The sequence below is a fragment of the Cricetulus griseus genome, chromosome 2, assembly GCF_003668045.3.
Source record: "Cricetulus griseus strain 17A/GY chromosome 2, alternate assembly CriGri-PICRH-1.0, whole genome shotgun sequence".
In the NCBI taxonomy this organism is placed as follows: domain Eukaryota; kingdom Metazoa; phylum Chordata; class Mammalia; order Rodentia; family Cricetidae; genus Cricetulus; species Cricetulus griseus.
Genome location: NC_048595.1, coordinates 441,331,079 through 441,343,295, shown reverse-complemented (window position 1 = coordinate 441,343,295; position 12,217 = coordinate 441,331,079). Strand labels below are relative to the sequence as shown.

The 12,217-nt window shown below is 46.5% G+C and overlaps 1 protein-coding gene across 9 annotated transcripts in view; it reads right to left on the bottom strand.

Annotated features, from left to right (window-relative positions):
• The window catches only part of Agap1 (ArfGAP with GTPase domain, ankyrin repeat and PH domain 1), a 459,921-nt gene that overhangs the window by 101,097 nt on the left and 346,607 nt on the right, over positions 1-12,217 (bottom strand). The gene's annotated exons all lie outside the window — the stretch shown is intronic.

The following is a 12,217-nucleotide window of genomic DNA, read 5'->3' as shown; positions in this document are numbered from 1 at the left end:
AGAATATATCACATACATCTATGACACCATCAAAGACCAAATATAATCAAGAAAAAGAAAAAGAAAGAAATGGCACACAGGCACACACATGAAACAACATCAAACTCTATGGTAAGCCAAAGCAACCAGATTCAGAGAGACACATGTATGAGTCCCCTTTCAGAGAGACACATGTATGAGTCCCCTTTCAGAGAGACAATCTAAAACAGGAGAAATCCCCAAGGCGATCGGTAAGAAGGGACTGTCCCAGCTGGAGGGGGGAAGGCAGTGAGGAGCCCAGGCCAGGGTTACATGGTTTCTTCCTGGGCTAATGAGGCACTTTGGAAGCAGGCAACGTGACACTGCAGGACTGTGAATGGGACAGTGCCACTGAGTTTTGCACATGATAAGTACCTTCAGTGGCACACTGTGGAACTGTACATTCCACACTTTGCCATAAGCAACAGGCTTATAATGAAAAAGCACTGCACATGGGGAACATGGGGTCAGCTCTAAACAGGATGCTGGACTCCAATGCTGGAGTCAGAGGATGTGGCCAGCCCTGTGTCCTCAAGTCTGAGCCTGCCCAGACAGAGGCCCTGCTGGTGCTGCCTAGTGATGGAGTTTCTCTCCAGCTGTGGAGGGCTGGCCCTCACACCAAGCCCTCCCCATTTCCTACCCAGTTCCCCACTCTTCCCCAGGGGCTCCTCCCAACCCCAGCATCCTGGATGGTTTCCTGGGATCTGGCTAATCACTACAGTAGTCTGTTCTGTCCCTCAGCTAACAGTGTCTCTGCATAGCTACAGAAAGTAACCTCTAGCAAGCTTCTACAATGCATTCATGGGTTCTGATAGGGAGGAGAATTCAAAGTATTTTCTTAGTACTTTGAAATAGAAACAGGAATTAGATCTGGCCTAAAAAGCCATGCCTTTCAACTTGTCTTCAACTCTTCTGACAGAAGAGCCTCGAAGAGACCCCACCCCACCCCGAGCAAACTCACGGATATAGTAACTGTTACTCTTGTGTTGGAAGAAACCTAGTTACCCATTAAAGACAGACTGGAGCCAATCATGAAGAGATGGCTCCTGTCACATGGTGGAGGGAAAGGGATGGGGTGTGGGCTTGGCTGTTTTCTCCCGTCCATGAATTGGGATGAATGCTCCATGCCATTTCCTGACAAACATGGGTAAACAAACTCCATGTCCCATCGCTGAGCCTGGGATAGCAAGAGAAGAAAGAAGCTGGGCGCATCTATCTTCAGTTTTCCCCACCCACCAGCAAGGACAACCAAATATACTCATCGGGTATTCAGGAAGACCGATAGCCACCACACCACAGTGGTGGTGGCTTCCTGCAGCCAGGCGCGTTCTTTACACCAGTCTTTCAGCTCAGATCACATCACGAGCAGTCCCCGAAAGACTCACATAATGCTGAGGGGGATCAAGAAAATAGCTAACAGATCTCAAACTGCATGACTGGGTCACGGGAATTCCGAGATTGCTGTAAGCTGTTCGGCATTCTCTCAGTAAACTGTTCCCTAGGGTCTACCAGCTCTAATTCTCTTTAGTCCTGGGAAACTGGATTCACCCATTGAGGTGAAATAACCCACATTTTGTCCATCTGCTGATACACAGTCATGGGTCAAATTACATTTTTGAGAGGTTGGCTATTAACTTATTAAAACGGAGGAGAAACATCCTTTTGATCATCCTTTCGTTGGTATGAACTGAATCCACAGGAGTGTTAGGTAAGACAAGATCTGAAGGGAAGGGGCAGACATGGCCTTCCCAGGAAGGGAAGGTCACCGAGGAGGCAGCTGGAAGCGGTAAGCAGAGCACTGGTGCGTTCCGCATGTGTTCCCACATGGATCTGAGGTGCCGATCTGAGGTGCCGCTTGCTATGTCTGTGGCCTTGAGCAAGTTAGTTAAAGTTTACGACCCTCAGTTTCCTCAGCTATAAAAACAGGCATAAAGGCACCTACCTCGAAGGCTCCCAGGGATATGACAGGACACACAGCACTTATTTAACAGCAGTGCCTGGCACACAGCAAAGTTCAGCAACTATTTGCAACCCTGCCACTAACAGACTGTCAACAGACTTCTCATTTTGTGACTGCTTCTCTCTGTTAAAGGGGCATCAGCGAATCGAAATTCTGATAGGACATTATTTCACTTTTTCTGGTGGCTTCTCTCAGGGCAGGTTTGGGAGCTGTGCCTAGAGTACTCCACGGCTTTTGTGGTGCTGACAGAAGAGGAAAGCAATTCTCACCTGAGATACCATGAAAGATCCAAATAAAAATCAAGTAAAAGAACAAAGCTTCCAATTTATCTCATTAGGAAGAGTCAAATCAAGTTATTGAAATACCCAGTGAAGCAAGCCAGGGCTCTGAGTTCACACATCAGCTCGGTGACTGGAGGCTCCCAGGCACCATGCTTTTGGTGACTTCAAAATATTTTCTAGAACAAGCTACTACACTGATCACTTACTCTGTGGTGTCTAATCCTGTGGTTGGTCGGTTGATTTCTGTCTCTCTCTGTCTCTCTCTCTCTCTGTGTGTCTCTGTGTGTGTCTCTCTTGTACTTGAAGGAAAACATTCCAAGCTTTTAAACATGCCTAGACCCTGAGACAAAGCCAGGAAGACCACAATCCTTTGGCTCAAGAATCAGCACAACACATCTCAAAATAGCAATGACAACATCTTCTTTTGCCATCACCCAAAGGGTAGGCAACCCCAGCAAGGAAAATTTACACCCACCTCCCCACGGAGGAAAGCATTTTTGGGTTACTTGTAGAAGGCAGACTGATCCACAGATCACCTCAAAGCAGGGATCTGTCTGAAGGCCTGAGAGAGGTGGCCATGTGATCGATCCTATCCAGGGTACTCAACACGCATGCTTGGAGGCAAACACGGTATTAGCAAACATGACATCATTAAGCAGAAATTAGATGGAAACGAAGGGAGCCTAAAAATTGACTAGGAGTTCGGAATCTCTAAATGGCTAATATGGCCATTTTTCACCTGAAGCCCTCTCCAAATGCAGTTTTGCTATTAAGCAAAACCCAAAGAAAGGTAATCAATTCCAACTAAAAAGCACTTATCCTGAAGACGGTGTGTGCAAGGCACTTCAAACTCCTGGCTGCCTGCCAAAGCCAGACAACAGCCATCAATGTTCCTGCCTATCCGAGGAGCACAGGGGCCATGCATAATTGACTAGAAGATGGGCTAAAACTGTGCCCAATCAGTGTGTGATCAAAAACGCGTGGAATATTCAGCACCACTTGATTACACGAGCCTCCGTCCTTTCACTCTCCTCGCGAAATCTCTTCAAGGTCCACAGTGCTGTAATAAGATCATTACTGTCAAGCGGTACGAATCGTGGGCAATGAGTCTTGGGATGGGGAGTCATACTTCACAAGCTCCCCTGGTTTCTCTCTCTCTCTCTTTTTGTATTTTACAGCATGCAGAGGCAGCAGGGCGACAAGGTGGCGGATAATGATCACATCACTGTGTGGTAACTAGAAAGGCACTTTTAAGAAGAAGCAGAGAGAAATCAGCTTAAGAGAAACTAAAACATTTCCCTTTGCTTTTTCCCCCCTTAAAAAATTAAATAGAATTAAACTGTGTGCAGTAGGCGCTCTTCATGAACTCTGATATAAAGTCATTGCATGTAACCATTTGATAGATTTTCATATTGCACAAAGCCCATTACCCCACAGACAAATGGCCAATTTTCTCCGTATCCTGCATACTGAAGAAGGCCCAGTCAAGTTGTGTCTGTGCATGGCAAAGCCTGCTGCTGAAGTTTCCACTGGTCTCCCTTCTGGCAGGACATACACCCATGGTGTCATACCTGGTGCTTGTTATTTTAAGAAAAGAGTGTAGTTGGAAGGCAGGAAGATAGTTGCAAAGCGTGCCAAACAAACTTACAGCTCACGCTGAATCACAACCTCTAAAGCACAAGTAAGACGTCTCAATGAAACAGGAGGTCATCATGATAAGACCTGGAGCTAGGGCTCCCAGGTCTTTGATCAATACCTGAATCAGCGAAACAAAACTCCTATGAATGACGGAGGGCTCAAGCGATCACTTCCTACCTCCTGCTAACTTCCAACTGTCCTTGAAATGCTCACTTCCTTCACCCAAAACAACAAGAATTATCCCAAACACAAAAACTGGTTATGTTTCCAAAGAAACTGTGAGAGAGAGTGCCCCCATAAGTCAGTTGGTGTCTAATCCAGTAGGTTCTAACTGCCTGCAAGGTAGCTGGGCAGTGAACTGGGCCTTTACTTTGACCATATCCGAGAGGGCAAACACATATGAGAAAGAGAAATGTTTGCACACAAGCCAGGAAGAGACCCAGTTTCCTAGTTGCAAGAGCAAGTCAAGAGCAGAGGGCAGGGCCCTGCTGAGCTTGTCTATGCTGCATAGAAACCCAAGTACATAGGGAGGGATGGGGGGGTGGTGGTGGTGGTGGTGTACCTCTAGGGCAGAGGTTTTCAACGTGTGGGTTGCTAATCCTTTTGGGGTTCAAATGACCCTTACATAGGGGTTGCCTAGGCCATGGGATAGTTACATTATACGAATAATTACAGTGATTCATAACAGTAGCCAAATTACAGTTATGATAATAATTTATGGTTGGGGTCACTACAACATGACAAACTGTATTTCATAGCACTAGGAAGGTTGAGAACCACTGCTCTAAAGTCTATGCCCAAGTGAATAACCAGGTACAAAGCCAACCATAGCCTAAAACAGAGCCTCTGACACAGCCTCCATCTGCTTTTGGGGCATATCACTGCTGTACTGAACCTCTGTCTGCATTTGTAGAACAGAAGCAGTCCCTCGTCCCTGACTAGCCACAGGGATGACATGGTTCAGGCAGTGGTAGCCCTTCTGTGGCTTTGTTGGTTGTCTGATGATGTATCTTGACAATGAATCCCATGACTTGGGAATGGACCATTGTGAACTGTTTAAAAGCTGCTGACCTGAGCGAAGAGCTTATGAGGCATACCACCATGGCACCAGCGCTGCTTCTCCCTTACATGTGACCATGGTTTCAGGGGTTACAACTTCATCACTGAATAAAGTGACAGCCACAGCACCTGAGGACTTCAAGGCAGATCCTGACTGTGGAATGCCAGCAGATCCACAGGCACCCAGCTGGGCAGAGGAAAATGTCTTATCACTGGTTTTTTAGAGGGATGCTGGGCTGCCTCTCAGGGAGGAGGAGCACCTCCAAGTACAGGCAAACGGCTAGGTGAGGAGGGCTGTTACATATCTGGATTCCAAAGTGGAGTCTTGCAACTTGTGTTTAGCGAGGATGAGTTTATTTTCCTGCATGGCCGGGGCAGGGAGCTTGAACTGACCACTTGCTCTGTCACACTGCAGTCTTCCGAGGACACTGGAAGGGCTCTAAGTCACCTCGTAGGGCTGATCTCCTTTTCACTTAATAGAATCCCCTTACATTTGTGCCTTAGGAGAGTAGACATTCCATGCTCTATCAAAGGCGATGGTGATACTGTATCCCTTTGTGGAGTCTCCCAGGCAACCAGGATGTTTGGGGACCAGTAGCACAGCAGTCCTTGCCTTCTACTGTGTCCATCACTCAAAGCAGGGAACCCCTCATCTAGTTTCCCATCAGTATCAAGCACAGCACTTGGCATCCAGTAGGTGCTCAATGCACTTTCATGGTCCTGAAGCTAACCCTGTTAGTTTGTATGGACTTACAAAAGGACCAAAAAAACACGTCTCCTATTGGCAGGTTTGTCATGGTGGGAATCCTCTATTCTGGCTTCCCCTGCTGTAATCGACTCATCTTTGTTTACTTCCAACCTGCTGACTTCCACAAAGGATCTGAGAGCACTTACAGCTTGTGTGTGTTTGTGATGGCTGGACTGTACCCCGCAGGATGGCTTTTGAGTCAACTGTGCCCAATGTACAATGTCAATGTCTAGAGCAAGCTCAGCCCTACTCAGTTTCAGCAGGTCTGTTCTCTAGGAAGCTGGAGTGACTGCCCGAGGACTCTCTTTGAAAAGCCAATCCGGTGTGTGGGTATCAAGTCCATCAGGGCCCAGGGTGTCTCCTAGAACCCACAGCTTAAGTGTGGTGAGACCCTGGCAGCTTCTGGCAGCCTTGGGCAGAGAGTCAAAACCACTACGCTTCTTTCTGTGTTATCTTTGGGAGGATGGTGGGATTCTTGGTTTTTGACATTTTCTGTACAACTCAATGACTCAGGATCTGAACTTCTGCCCCAACTCCATAACAGGGAAAGTTCTGGGTTTCAGGCAAGAAAATGACTGCGGATTATGCCATCTCCATGCTGTTGACAATGGAGACATCAGGGATGCTGCCAAAATTAGAGCAAGTAGACATACAGATGGCTGGTAAAATGTTCCCAAGAGTGAGAGAAAGGAAACAGAGTGACAAATGGCAGCATGCATGACCCCATCCTCTCCCCTCCTGGAACTTTTAGATAACACAAAATTGAAGTATAAAAGCGTAGGGAGAGTGGGATCACATCATATGCACAAGAGACCCTGAGCCCTGACTTCTGTCAGCCATGTGTATGTCATGCACATCCCTGTAATAAGACACCCAGAAGCTTGTTGCACTCTGATAACAGAAGTGACTACCTAATCACGATAGGTAGGACCGCCAGCTTACCCCTGACACACAGAGCATGGCAATCAACACAGTCCTGTGCCTAAAGGTTACTTGCTGATAATCCTAAAGAGGGAAAGCAATCGCATGCCGCCCACACATAATTCTTCATGTTCTCTGCAAAGCACCTTCTAAAGCATCAACTGATACCTGCCCCAAGATGACCAAGCTGAACTGTGCAGGAAAAAGTGATTTCTTTCCGCGTTCTAGAAAGAGTCACTGTGTACTAAATACAACACTAAGTTTTACATAGGCCAGATGGTCTTTCCTTCACACTTAACCTAGGCATGTGGCTATGCCTCTAAATGTCCACACCTTTCTTGAGCATTGTTCTGCCACCCTAGGGTGGTCCCATTTATAGTACATGTTTGTGATATATTAAGTTACTGAACTCCTGGGGGAGAAAGCAGACCTGGATTTTAATTCCCAGTGTTTCCAATGGTGCCAAATCCATTGTGTTTCCCCACAGTGGTGGCTTAATACTTGGTGGGGGAAAAAAGAGACATGAAGGGTCTTCTCTAAGTGAATGAAGGAAAACCAAGTTGAAGGTGACTTTTGCAACTTTGGAGTTAATGGGATTTGTCAACATCTTGGGCCTCACCTGATTGCTTGGTGAGAGCAGCTGAGACGAGCAATTCATTTCCTACTGTAACAGAGAGGCCTGTGGGTGACTTACCTTGTCTAGGATAATCCTTTTATAGACATTCAGGATCATCCACTCAATGGTTCAGTAAAGACCCAGAAAGCACCGAAGGAATGAGATGAGAAGGATGAAATAAATTCTCGATGAGACCTTTTACACAAAGCACTGTGAACTTGGGGGAGGTTGGAGAGGGGCAACACTGGGAATTCTGCAGACCCTCTTGTATAATAAGATTGGGTATACTGAGATGAGTCCTGCATTTTTTTAAAAAAAGATCTTTACCACACAACTTCTAGATGTTCAGACCTGGGAAATCAGAGAAATTCAAGGAGGCTCTTCAGTATGCTTCACTCCTGATTCAAAAGCTGTTTCACATACCTCAAAGCCTCGCTTTCTGCCTGGTGGAAAGAGTCTAAGGTAGAGAATCAAGAGACAGTTCTGTCACCTACCAGCGATCTGACCGTCGACAAGAAAGCCACTTAGCCTCTCTACTTCAGCCTTTTCACTGGGGAAACAGGGCAATTAGCACTTGGTGCAAACTTGCATGAACATTGTAAAACTAAGGAGGACCACCAGACTCGGCCACAGAGCAGGCTGCGGCTTCCTTTCATAGGGGATACGTGTCCTCACCATTCGCTAGATGACAGTTAAGGAATCCAGAAGGTGTCAAAATTCAAAGACAAAGCCCATGGTTAAGTGGCTAGAGACCTAGAGAATCCATAGTGCCCCAAGCTTTCCCAGGTACACACCTGCAAGCCAGGTCCTGAACTTGGAAGACGGTACTAGCATTCTTTCAGAACCCACAGTCCCAACTGTGGCCTGACCGACCCTGCACCTCACTGCACTGTCTGGCTCTTAGCTTCCTTCTAACCCCAAGTCATCTCCTCGAGAATTCCATGCACTGCCCATCTCAACTAGTCAGGGCCACCTAGCACTAGTCATCTTCCATCAACTGTGCATGCCCTATGCCCATATGCATATTCTCTAGGGTACCAGGGGTCCATGGCAAGGTTCAGTTCCATTCCTACCCTTTCTAGGCTCCTCACTGGTCCACGAATACCAGATCTAAATGATACAACCAATTTTCTCAGTGCAATCCTTCTCAAGAAATCAAACTCAGTTGACGATCCAGACTACCACTGGTGTTTTGAGTTGGTGCTGGTGCTGGTGCATAGAATGGGACCATGTGAACTTGAGTGTTAAGGAGAAAGGATGGTGGCTTCCATTGTGCTACCCATGGCAAATGTCCTTTTACCCAATTCTTTGGATAGCAGAAATTAAAAACAAAACAAAACAAAACAAAATTCTAAGAGTTTTTGAACAAGAAACCGCAAGAAAAACTCACCACAAAAGACCTGCCTGTATTTCCTCCTGACAGGATGTTAACTTTTCAAGGAAGAGTGTCTCAGACTTGTGTGTGTGAAGCTTTCACAGGTGCCATGTAGATGACAAGAACAAATTCAAGCTGTGGGAGACTCCTGACATGTGGATGCTGTGCAAGCCGATGGCAGCACTTAGGCTCCTGGACTCCTGTCTGCTACAGTGGCCATGCCCTTCCCTGGCTATGGCCGGTAGGCTCAGGTCTAGGGTATGGAGACATCTGGGTATGCGCTCACGTTTCTCAGGTGCATGTGTTAAAGGAAACGGCACGCAATGGGAGAGGATGAGTCCACTGTCTTGACTTTGTCTTACTCTCCTCCAAGTCCTCACAGAGCAGGGTGGGTGATGGGGAGGGCACTACATGACCTCAATATCTTAGGATTCCTTTGATGCCCATAGGTACTTCAGAGCCTAGGGAGGGGATTGCTCTCCCAAAATCCACTCTGTTAGTCACTAGATATGATTGCCAAATTACCATGCTGGAGCCCCAAATACTAATACTATTTTTTTAAAGTCACAGGTGCTGCTTCTGTGATTTATTATACTCATTTGATTAATTTCACTATTCAATTTTAGGTTGCCATACAATCAAGAGGTTTCAACCCAGCATCTGCACACGCATGTGTCAGTATTAAAATCATAACAGCCGTTTTACTTAGGCTTGGTAAGGCATCTTCTGTCACGTGGTATAGACTGCATTGGTGTTCACCCAAGAAAGACAAGTGCAAGGGAGCTAGAGTGGCTGTTCATGCCACACTAAGGTGTCAGCCAGGCACTATTTCTGAAGCGGGAGCAATGTAAATACTGACACAAACTTTCAGTCTGCACTTCTGATTGCAGAGGGAAACATCCCAGGAAGCCTGCAGAGCAGCTCCTGTCATGCAGCTGGGAATGGCATCCAGGGGCATGTAGGGAATGGTGGGCTCAGTTCATGGACAGCCTACCCCTTAGCTCTCTGAGGCTTCTGGTTTGTGGCATGTGTGACAGATGACTATGGGATGCCTTCTTCAGGACTGTGCAAGAGGCCCCTAGAGCAGACATGTGGGGTCAGCAGCTCTGAGGCTCAGGCCTTTGGCTACTGGTACACTCCTACTGAGGGCAGCGTGGGAGATGAGGAGGAGCGTAAAGGACTCCCTTGACTTCTAGTGACCATGGCTGAACTACACCTCCCCCCCCCCCGAATTTATGCAAAGTGGTGTTCCCAGTCCTGATGATTCTAAAACCAAAATATCTATCAAGTCTGAAAAAATGCTGAAGATGCTCTATGTCTTGTGGTATCTGACACCCAGATAAGAGAAGCATCTATGCCATGGGCATGCAGATATGCTCTTGTCTCCTAAAAATGCGTGCGTGCGTGCGTGCGTGCGTGCGTGCGTGCGTGCGTGTGTGTGTGTGTGTGTGTGTTTACATGCTATGCATATGCAGTGCCCTTATGCCCATATGGAGGCCAGAAGAGGGCACTAGAGCTCTTGGAGCTGGCGTGGCAGGTGGTTGTTGGTTATCTAATGTGTGTCGGGAATCTGGTCTTCCTGGCAGCAAGTGCTCTTAGCCACTAAGCCATTGCTCCAGCCCCACTTTTGTCCTTAATAAATGGTAAAAATTGTACGTATGCAAAAGAACAGTTTTTAAAATACATTCTCATTTACTATTTATAGATCTGAATATTTTATATATCTTTATACCTGGGGCCTCAAAAATCCCTTTTCAGGTAGAAATGAATCCCAGGAGAGGTTCAAAAGCCCCGTGCCATGGCCCCATGTGTATCTCAGATGACAGTGATAAAACAGGAGTCCACAAGCACAGGGGGAAGCAGGGGTCAGTGCTGCACAGGAGTGAGAAACAGAAAACACATTCTTTTTTCTTCTAAAAATTTTATGTGCTTATTTGTATTTTATGTCCATTTGTGTTTTGCCTGCATGAATGTCTGTGTGAACAGTTTGGATCCCCTGGAACTAGAATTATAGATGGTTGTGAGCCACCACATGGGTGCTGGGAATTGAACCTAAGTCTTCTCTCAACCAAACAGCATTGTTAGCAGGAAGTGTTTACACAGCTGCCTTTAATTCCCAGGGCAACATGCTTGCTAGACTCATACAACTGCCATTTAAGGAGTAAAGAGTCCTAAAGACCACAGATGGTGCTCCAATGGTAGAATCGCACACAATCTGACTTTAGAAGTGTACGCTGTGATGTACACATCCTGTACTCAGGAGGCTGAGGCTCCATAGTGAGACCCAGACGCAAAAATAACTAAACAAACAAACAAATAAATAGAATGTTAAAATGTGGGGAAAACATTGCCTTACACCAACAAACTACAGGCATCATAAAAATGACATACTGGCAGTGGGTCAGATTAATACTTTCCAGGGGGAAAATTATACAGATGACTTTACTAGAACTTACTTTCCATTAGAAAGTGTCAGTGAACTGAGGGGCGGTCTCCACAGAAACACCCAAAGCTTCTGAGTGTGTGCCGCCCACTCTCCCAGCCTTGCTTGGGACACTGTTGTGATTTCCAATCTGTGTGTTTCTGTGGTACCTGTATGCTCATGTGGAGGACATGGGACAACCATGGGCATTATTCCTCAGGCACTGTACACCCTTTTTTTGTACACCCTTTTTTTTGTTTTGTTTGTTTTTTGCTTGTTTTGGAAGCAGGGTCTCTCAATGACTTGGAACTTACCAAAGTAGAATAGGCTTGCCAGTGAATGCTAAGGATCTGCCCGCCTCCACCTTCCTTGTGCTCAGATTTACAAACACATACCATCATGCTTGAGTTATTTAGGTGGGTTCTGGTGCTCAAACTCTGTTCCCCATATTTAGAAGGCAAGCACTACAGAGCTATCCCCCAAAGCTGCCATCTTTCTGTCTGCTAGGATAGGCTCACCCTGTCCCAGCTTTATGGTACACTACTGTATAGCATCCATCACATGATCCCAGGAGCTCATAAAGTCAGAGGTCACTTCCCCATTCCTTCCAACTGGCTGGGCACCATACTGCTGGCTTATCACAGGCTTGATCTTACAGAATTTACACACAGATCATGTGCGGGTAACTGAAATGCATGCAAGCAGCTGTAGAGAGAACTGGCTGTCAGCTGTGCTACGCATTAAGAATAAACACCAGTTGGAAACATGTGGCATGTTCTGAGACACTCATCTGTTACATGGCATACACTTTAAGACACTCATTAGGGGAAATCTTGCTTAGGTCCTTAGGCTGGGGGTTGGGATGGGTGGCAATACTCCCATCTTGTTGCAACCTCTCCTTGAGGTAGTCTGAAGCTGACATCAGCTGGTGGCTCTTGATGAGGTCGAAGTGACTCTCTGCATTTGTGCAGAACCTTTTCTAGAGGGAAGAGCAGTGCATCTAGCTTGGTGCCTTCACCCTTCAATGTTACTTTCCATGGCTGTTGACATGGCAGAATTATCCTTATCCATTCCTCAATAAGAAAACAGGTCTTCACTGTCTAACCTTGTCAGCAGGAAGCTGCTGGGGACAGAACAGAATGAACCTTGGAGAAGAAGACCTTTGGGCCTTGCAAGGAA